General features: G+C 33.9%; 2 protein-coding genes across 2 annotated transcripts in view; both read left to right on the forward strand.

The window, feature by feature from the left end:
* The window catches only part of LOC125815441 (uncharacterized), a 426,658-nt gene that overhangs the window by 309,309 nt on the left and 106,730 nt on the right, over window positions 1-10,619 (forward strand). The gene's annotated exons all lie outside the window — the stretch shown is intronic.
* The window catches only part of LOC125815227 (glyceraldehyde-3-phosphate dehydrogenase, cytosolic), a 613,914-nt gene that overhangs the window by 89,457 nt on the left and 513,838 nt on the right, over window positions 1-10,619 (forward strand). The gene's annotated exons all lie outside the window — the stretch shown is intronic.

Below are 10,619 nucleotides of genomic sequence, written 5' to 3' on the forward strand. Positions count from 1 at the left end.
TTAGTGTGGGTGACAATCACGATGGTCTGGATCGTGACAAAGTTGGTATCAGAGCCCTAGATTCGTTGATCTCATTGTACCAAATGAGTCTAGTAGAGTCTTGCGAAACGGTAATATGACGTCCGTGCTTTTCTTCTAGAGGCTATAAGACTTTAGGGAAAACTCACTTATTTCTATTCCTTCGTGCTATGACTTGAATCCAGTTGATATATCGGTGATACAAATTGGTATCTTTACTCCTTCACTCTATGGTTTGAGCTAGAGTAACAACAGTGGTAACACCATCACTAACAAGTGATGATGTGTATAGACTACCGACAGTTGTATAGGGTCACCATTCAGAACAAGTATCCATTGCCTCAGATAAATTATCTTTTTGATCAATTGCAAGGTGCATCAATTTTCTTTAAGACTGATTTAAGGTCTGGTTACCATCAGTTAAAGATTGAGGTGGTTAAGAATTGGGTTCGACCAAGTTCTATTATTGAAATTATCAGTTTTATGGGGCTCGCTAGCTACTATTGTCGCTTGTAGTATGAATTGAGTCCAATTGGTATCTTAAAGAAGTGAACTAGACGTCGTAGTCCAGGCTGAAGGGACACAAACAAGTTAATTGGAACTGAGAAGGTTCCAATTGGTATCTTGCCTTAGGGGGACCTATAAGGCATATAATGGTCGTCTATGGAACACACTAATTAAAGAATTTGAACTTGTCTGCAAGTTGTAACTTTTTGAGTGTCGTGAAACTTGTTGTGAAAAGAAAGTCATCACGAGATCAGGTGCAATGGTCTAGATAAATTGCGATGTGGTTCATAAGCGAGAAATCTGGACGTATGTTGTGACCAACTAATAACCGTGTGAGAGTCTGAGTGTATCCTAGGGATATGTGGGGGTAGTGTTGAAACGATGTAAAAGGATTTTAAATTGCGTACTTCGTTGGGTTGACCGGGGGGGTAGACATTGATTGTTCTAGCTAAATGGATTTTCTTTAATGCCTAGTTATAGCCGGGAAATCGAGAGGAAATATAGAAAAGAGAGGAACCCCAAAAATTATTGGTAAGGGATCTGTTTTCGTCGGAGCCGCTGGGGCGGGATAATCTTGCCAGCGCGAGACCGCCAGTGTGGGATTTCTCCCGCAAAAGCGGGACAGGGCAAGACAGAATATCAGCCTTGTCTCCCTCGTTTTCCCCTAGTCACAATTATGGGTCCCGGATCATACCCGAACTAACCCCCGCGATCTAATTCAGTGTTCAACAATCGAATATAAGTTATAAGGTGTGTTAAAATTATGGAGAACCTGGTATATGAAGAGGAAATCAGCGAGGTCATGAAGGCTGAGGATATGGTAATGCAGGTGGAGGAGTAGTGCAGCCAGGCAATGAGGTTGCCCGTCAAGATGACATGACTCAATTTTATGTTTTTTCGGGTAAGACCAAGTTTGAGGGTATGATGCAGTGGTCACAAGTGCTATTCTTGTTTGTGCCCAGATGGCTAATGTTTTGTTTGATTCGGGTTTTACTTATTCGTATATGTCATTTCAATTGCCTTGGGATTTGATATAGTTTGTGATATACTTGATGCCCCCCATCCATGTTTCCACCCCAGTTGAAGAATCAGTCATAGTCACCCATGTGTATCGTGTTGTCCTTTGTGGTTATGGATTTTCATATTTGGGTTGATTTGGTTATGCTGGATATGACTGACTTGATATAATCTTAGGCATGACTTGGTTGTCCCCCTATTATACCGGGCTTACTTGTAATATTAAGTTGGTAACTCTAGAGATCTCCGGAAGGGAAAGATTAGAGTGGGAATGGGTGTACAAGCTAAGCCTAAGCTAGATAAGATCATATCCTCCATTCGGGCTAGGAAACTTGTAGGGCAGGGTTGTTTGGCTTATTTGGCTCATGTTTGGGATGTTGAGGTTGAGTCTCCCTCTATTGAGTCTGTTCTTGTGGTGTCTGAGTTTAATGAAGTGTTTCCTACGGATTTGCCTGGTATGCCTCTGGATAGAGATATAGATTTCTGCATTGATTTGGAAACTGGCACTCGCCCCATTTTCCATCCCTCCATATCGTATGACTCCAACAGAATTAAGAGAGCTTAAGGCTCAAATCCAAAAGCTTCTTGATAATGTTTCATCCATCCTAGTGCTCCCCATTGGGGTGCTCCTGTCTTGTTGTTAAGAAGATGGAGGGTAGTATGAGGACTGGTGATTTTATCTTGAGCCATAATGGAGTGGATTAATACCGAAATGACAAGCTTATGGATAAATAAAATCCCATTGAGTATATTTGGGTGAAGGAATTTGAAGATTTTAGTAAGAAAGTGTGTATAGCAATTGGGTTAGTCCTTTGAATTTGATTAGTATACCTAAGTTTAAGGTGTCGTGTTGATGAAAAGGTTGACTTTGTAGTTATAGGTAGGGCTAACGGAGCATAATGGTAATAAAAGTTCGTGGTCGATTGTGACGGGATGCAACTATATAATAAAAGTGTTGGTGAAGCGAATTTTTGTATAGTAATTACGACTTGCGAGTATCTAAGGTTGTAGTTTTCTAATATTGGGTGAGTGACGTGGTTGTATGGAAAATTATAAGAGATAGTAGGACACCACTCGAATAGAATGTTAAAGAGCTAGAGTTATAACGAAGGAAACTATAGTAGAATGTAGTACAACCTTTAGAGAAAGGCGAGAGCAAGAATATTTTATTGGATTCTTAAGGCTAAAGAGGTATCTTCAGAGGGCTAAATAATTGGGTTCAGAGACGCGTGATTTCATTCATTTTGTTCTGGCTATGGTAATAGTGTCACATATCCATTAGGTTGGTAAAAAACTATCGAATAAGACTTGAGAAATGAGTGTGCGTACATTAGCTTGAGTGTGATGACAAGTGCTTGGTTTTGTTTTTGATTCTAGCAATGAGTATGATTGAAATTTTAGCAAAATATATGGTAAGATCGATAGAGATGCGATCAATGATAAGCGGAGATCCATGAATTCATAAAATTCTTCAAGGTACAAGCTAATGTTGATAGAAAAAGGGATTGTGTTATATAGTGGGAATTATAATTCAGATTGTTCATTGTAAGTCTACACTCGTGCTAATATATTTTGTCAAGGTATGAATTAGCAAGGTGAAAAATGATCAAATGTATCCGGTATTGAACATTTGAAAAGACTTACACTTGGGTTGAGTCGTAAGTTTACTACTATTGATTGTTAAGTATCTAAGAAAGGTTTTCATTTAAAAAGTGTTGGTTTATAATAAGGTAAATGGTTAGAGTGTTTATGATGGTTGTTAGTATTGTGAGTATGATTCACTAGCTATGCTCTCGTGTGTTTTCACTTTTGTAGGTGGATCCCTAGTGGTGGATTATGGGTACCAAATCCTGCGATGTTCTCTTGGTTAAGTGGGAAGATTGGGAAGATTTGGTTATTTTGAATGACATAATTGGTGTTGTCTTGGAGTTGTTAAAGATTTAGTGGGTCTACATGTACCACCTTGCTTATGAGAATTTATATAAGAGCTACCATGTATATTTGTGGTTATCCGGCAATCTTAATTTTTCTCTAGTCGTCGAGGTCATGTATCGATTATGTATGGTTGAATGTGGGGATCATTGGGTCCAATTCTACTGCTTGTAAGAGGTAATCTACAATTACTAAATTTACCATTTCAATAGTGTTGTTGGCGGGGTTGTATGCTTAGACATATCCCTCGATGAGTATCCAATTTATTTTTAGGTTTATTTCTAAAGCTCATGAGATTTATATTGTGGGATGGAGATATTGCTAAGAACTATGGTTGTTTGTGTATTATGAGTGTGTGTTGGTTGATTCATGTTCACTTCTATTTGTAGCGAGTATTAACTTAGAATTTTATCATGCTTAAATGCTAAAGGATTCGTCCGGATGATTGTGTCAAGGTCATTGATAATGTGTTGTAGATGTGTGTACGATCAACTTGGTGGTTGTTGGGAATTGCTTTGTTATAGTTAAGTTTACATACAACAATATTTATCACTCGAGTATTGAGATGACTCCATTGAGGCATTGTATGAGAGGATGTGTAGGTGTTCAATTGGTTGGTTTGAGGTTGAAGATGTGAAACCTTAGAGAGTTAATTTGGTGAAAGATGTTCAGGGTAAGGTGAGAAGTATCCAATCTAAACTTCTAGTAGCCCAGAGTCGACAGAAAGAGTATGTGGGACAAATATCCCCAATTATTCGACGATTCAAATACTACTTTATTCTTGCTTTAGACCTTTTCTCCTAGTTTGTCACTCGGGGACGAGTAATGGGTAAATTGGTATCTATTGTAATGACCTAATTTCGTCATTAGGGAAAAGCCAATGGGGAAAGAATTAGGGCCAGAAATCCTTTGAGTAGTAACTTTGGATTTCCTAGCCTAGTCCAGATTTGGACGAAATTGGAGTCAGTGAGGTCTAGGGAAATCTGGTAACAAATGAGAGATCTAATTATGATTTTGATCACATAACTAGATAGCTAAGACGTTAAGGAACCCGTACGACTTTACATAATTGATTTCGGGTGAGTAGGATTCCCAAAACTGATCATAGCATGAACGGGTAGTTTCTGAGTGTCGTTGGTTGAATGTGTGTTATGAAACGGGATCTTGAAATTATTATTTTTGCTCACTATTCTGTGCAAACTGTTTTGGCGAGGATTGCTGACGCCGGAGCGGGGCCGCTATAGCGGGGTGGGTGCCACTGTGGCGGACCAGACGCGACTTAAGGTCATAAATAAACCCCAAAACGTCTTTATTCTGCAATTTTTGACTTTGAGAGCTAAGGAATGACCCCAGACGAGCTCTTGACCGTTTTTCATCATTCTTGATGCTAAAAGTAAGGTTTTAACTCCCCGAATCTGTTTTTCGATCCATATAACGTAATTTCTTGGGTAATTATCGATGGGGGGAGGGGGGGTTGATCTGTGATTTGTGGTGGAAGAAACCCTAATATGGGTATGGGGATCAAGGGTTTGCCTAGGGTTGATAATGTTGATTATAATCCGAGTAATTAGGCCTCGTTTATTAATCCTTGCGTTAATTGTATGTTTTTAGACCACGAACAAGCGGGAAGAATCCGGAAAGGGAAGATTCAAGTGCCTTAGGGGATTCAAGCTTGGATTCGAGGTAGGTGATGGTTGTGATTCTATGATTGTGTGATGTATGTTTGTTCTTGCTTCATTATGATACATGTATGTATATGAATGTTGCATTATTGATCACACTTGTTGTAAATGAGATGGATGAATGATGATTGCCATTAAATCATGACTTAATTGTATGATCTTGATGATATACTTGTGATTGTGATTGTGGTGTGTTGAATGGATCGGTTGTCATGTTTGGGCATAACAAACTGGGATCGGTTGCCACGTTCTAGCATAAATATGGGATCGGTTGCCACGTTTCGGCATAAATATGGGATCGGCTGCCACATTCCGGCACGCTAACTTGGATCGGGTACCACAAACCGGTATGCTAACAGATTGGGTTTGCGTTCCATGAGAGTACCATTGAATTGTGTTGTGTATCTACTTGTGATGAGTTCGTTCATATCAAATGATTATGGATGTTGGAAAACGGTATGTTGCTCTAAATTGATATAACTGTGATATGTGATAATTCGTGAAGTTGTTCATTATTCGTATATGTTGATGATATTGTATATGTTTGATATATGCATGTGATTATATTGTTGTATCGACTAATGTATGTTACACTTAATGGGATAGCCGTGTAATCCTACTAGTACACTGTGGTTGTGTACTGATACTGCACTTGCTCTTTCTTTGTTGAGTATAGGGCATTTTCAGGCGACTATTGATAAACCTCAGCTAGATGACTATTGAGCGTGACCGGATTCAAGGGTGAACCAGTTCTTTCAGGCTACCAGGGGTCTCTCTTGTTTAAGTCCATTCTTTTCGAACTCAGACTATTTGTTTAAGGTGTTGTTTAGTTTCAGGGTTATACCCCTCGTTCTCAGACTTTTTGTTAGTAGAGTTTTGGTACAATGACTTTCAGGTTCTAGGGGTTGTTCTTCTGCATTAATTTGGCTAGTTTATTTAAACCTTTGGAGTTTATGGGGACTCCATTTTTATTTTTATTTAAACCTGCTTTCGTAGCTTTAAATGCATAGTTTTTTATTAAGTTGTCTAGTTTGGGTTGTAGTAATGGTTCTCCCATCGGAGGGTTTGTGTGGGTGTCAATCATGACGATCTGGATTGTGACAGACTTCGTATGATATTTTTTTATTCTTTTCATTGAAGGAAGTACACATGGTCATCATTATTATAGCAACTTTATATTACCCTTGAAAATGAGAATATTTACAACCTTGCCATTGGTCATCCCTCACTTCGCTCTTCTATATAGTAAAAATAATAATACTCCCTCCGTTTAAAAAAGAATGACCTCCTTTCCTTTTTAGTCTGTTTCAAAAAGAATGACCTCTTTCTTTTTTTGGTAACATTTTAATTTCAGCTTTCCACGTGGCATATTTAAGGTAACAAGATTAAAGGACAATTTTATACATTTGACATAACTTTAATTTAGGACCACAAGATTCAAAAGTCTTCTTTATTTACTTAAACTTTGTGCCAAGTCAAACCAGGTTATTCTTTGTGAAACGGAGGGAGTAACTAGATAATTGAAGTCCCTTTCATGGGCCCAATATAATTAATTATCTTTTCAATTTTAATTTATTTATTTTTTACCTAAATTCACATCTTATTTTATTATAATATCTAAAATTTCCTAGCATTTAAAAAAATTACAAAAATCTCATCTCAGATACATCTCTAACCTCTGTCAAATACATCACTATCCTCTCTCGAATACATCTTTATCCCCTCTTGAGTTCATCCCTATCCTCTGTTGGATACATCTCTCTCCTCTCGAATACATCCATATTCCCTCTCGGATTCATCCGTGAGCTATGCGTCTGCAAGTTTCCTAAATAGTAATGTATCACGATCGATGTATCCACATGTCAGCTGATGTATCCGAAATTTTTTAATTCTAAGAATTTTTTGTAATTTGAAAAAAAGTAGGGATATAATGTAATTAGCTCTTAACACTATGAAAATTTATGTAATTTTTACTTTAATTTATGTGACATATTTTTCTTTGTAGTCAATTTCAAAAGAATGATGCATTAATATATTTAATAACATTTTGACTTTAAAATATTCATTTTATTCTTAGTAAGATGATTTATAGTCATATGGACATCTATGGTTTGTTTTAGACCACAAGTTTTAAAAGTGTTTTTTTTTATAAAAAAAACTTCATGTCAAGTCAAATAAACATTACATAAATCGAAATGGAGTGAGTACAAACTTTAGATCAATTTTATATTTATAAAATTTAAGTTTTTGTAACTATTTTACCTTTTAACAAAATTTAAAATGAAAATACTAAAGCTTTTTCACGATTATTTTTATAGTATTTTTTTTTTATCAATATTCTGTCGATAATAACCAAAATTTTAATATAAATAAGGTAATAAAGTAACTTAATTTTGAAATTCAAGTATTGATATCAATTGGGAAAACATTTATTTTTAAGTTGTAAAGCATTCATAATCTAATATTTAATATGCTCCTTACTCTCGACGAATGACACTAATTTATCATAATTCAAGATTGTAAAAAGTAGAAATCAAGATTAAAAAGTGCAACTCACTATTATAAGAAGGTCAATTCGTAGTTTATCTATTGTGGAAGTTTCCTAAGTATATGATATATAATTCTATGTCAAATTAATTTTTGATCTCATATATTTATACTATTTCAAAATTAATCCCGTTAATTGGTTATGTGTTTTCTTAAACTACAATTATGTTGTCATTATTTTATCTTTTTTTTAATTCTTACATTATCAACACTATCTTTCTTTCTTTTTTTATCTCTTTAGAATTGTGATATTTTTATTTTCTTATTTAAGTCACAATTTTTAAAGATAAAATAAATATTATTTTGGAGATAAAATAAGTTAAATAAAACTATATGAATACTTATGTTTAAAAAACATTATATATAATTAAAAAGGAAATTACATATATGGAAGATTGTAGGATTATATTGACTATGTTGTAGTAGTAATAAACATAGATGAACGATTTGAATTGTCAAGAGTATAAATGTATAAATATTTTTCACATTATTATTATAATCAAACAAATACAAATTGATTATTAAAAATAAAATAAAATGAATTTGTGGGGCCACACATGAAACAAAACTTTTTGTGACTCTTGAAAAGGAAAATTGGATTCTTCGAGAAAATTATTTTGACCATTAATTATACAATTATAAATGGGGAAAAGGGTCAAAATTACCCTTTAACTTTGTTTTATTGGTTGACTTTATCCTTATTAAAAGCAAGTTATTTTTACTCTGCTGTCAATAAATTTAACAAATATACCCCTCCTTGGATGGAAACCTCCAAATCAATTGAAATTACCCGATTTTAATTGAAATTATCCAATTTCTTTTTTAACCCGAACCATAACCCAACCCACTAAACTAAACAAAACCCATAACAAATTACCAATTTCCAATCTTCTTCATCTCAGTGTTCTTTCCCCTTCTTCTCAGCGTACACCTGGATGGCAACTTATATATATATCTATTGTAGAAGTTGTTCATAATTAGTACACTAATAGAAAAGCGTTTTTTTTCTTTTCTAAGATTGATTCTTTTGTGTCAAATATATGTGGAAATTTCAAGTCCCAATATAAAGAAATAAATTTGTCAAAACAAAAGAAACACAAATCCATAACTCAGACATTTTATATGCACACAAAGCCTGAGACAACAGCTCATTAGCAATTGTAAGATGTAATGTCCAACATCCAAGAGTTGTCAGTCATTTGATATATGTATTCCAATTCTTCCCAAAACAGAGTGACTTTTTAAAAATAAAAAGTATTCCAGTTCTTTCCAAGAACTCACGTAAAACATCGATCTCTATGGAGTCTAATTCTTTTTTCTCAGTTAGAAAATCCTTTTGGGAACTTTCTACGCTCTTCTGTACACCAATACCAAAAGAAAAAAAAGAAAAGAACAAAGACAATGCGTCTTGTTGGGTTGGATGACGAATGTTCTTGGTGGCGGGTGGGGGAGGAGGGGTCCACGTGTGGTAAGTGCACAAATAGCCAATTTGCGTACATTATCTACGAATTGTTTGCTGGTTGAATGATAAATATCATGTCTTTTCGATTGATTTTGTTAGACAACGTAGGATTTATGTGTTAGCTATGATAAAGATTGTGAGTGTTCTTAGGGTACTTAGCCAAGCACACTGAGATGAATAAGATTGGAAATGGGTTAATTTGTTATGGGTTTTGTTTAGTTTAGTGGGTTGGGTTTTGGTTCCGGGTAATTTCAATTGATTTGGGGGTTTTCATCCAATGAGGGGTATATTTGTTAAGTTTATTGACGGCAGGGGTAAAAATAATTTACTTTTAACGATAAGGGTAAAGTCAACCAATAAAATAAAGTTGAGGGGTAATTTTGACCCTTTTCCCATTATAAATTTATATAACTCTTCCCATAAATAATGTTTAAAATTACAAAATTGACATTGATCGTCTTAATATTAGCTCTTCTATATAATAGATAATTGGTTATGTGTTTTTTTAAACTACAATTATGCAGTCATTATTTTGTCATTTTTTTAGTTCTTACATTATCAACACTATCTTCTTTTTTCATCTCTTTAGAATTGTGATGTTTTTGTTTTCTTATTTTAGTCACAATCTTTTAAGATAAAATAAATATTATTTTGGAGATAAATAAGTTAAATAGAACTATATGGATACTTATGTTTAAAAAACATTATATATAATTAAAAAGGAAATTACATACATGAAAAATTGTAGAATTATACTGAATATACGGTAATAGTAATAAACATAGATCAACAATTTGAATTGTCAAGAGTATAAAAGTATAAATATTTTTCATTATTATTATAATCAAACAAATACAAATTGATTTTTAAAAATAAAATAAAATGAATTTGTGAGGTCACACATGAAACAAAACTTTTTGTGACTCTTGAAAAGGAAAATTGGATTCTTCTAGAAAATTATTTTGACCATTATTTATACAATTATAAATTTATAACTTTGCCCATAAATAATGTTTAAAATTACAAAATTGCCATTGATCGTCTTAATCATGGCTCTTCTATATAATAAAAAATAAGTAGTATAAACCCTTTCTGTTTTAACAAATAAAATAACGTTCTTTCTTCTTCTTTCAGTTCCTTAGACTACATTAGGTATAATTCTTTTTATTTTTCTAAATATAATGTTACGTACTTTTTCTTACATAACTATTTAAAATTTATTTTTTCTACGTACATTAGTAATAGTGAATGTATTTTGCTAACTCTAAGAATGATATTTAAAAGAAATCAAATTCAATCATACCTTAATATGTTATATTATTTATCATAACTTTAAGTCATCCAAGTTATAGTCGAGGATCGCGGGTAAAAGAGTTTTGGATGAAAACAATAGCATAAATATTTAGGTGAAAATTAATGTAGACATTTACTTTATAAAACATAAAATTGACATT

This window comes from Solanum verrucosum, unplaced genomic scaffold (genome assembly GCF_900185275.1).
Source record: "Solanum verrucosum unplaced genomic scaffold, falcon-dt-bn FXZP01000085.1, whole genome shotgun sequence".
NCBI lineage: Eukaryota > Viridiplantae > Streptophyta > Magnoliopsida > Solanales > Solanaceae > Solanum > Solanum verrucosum.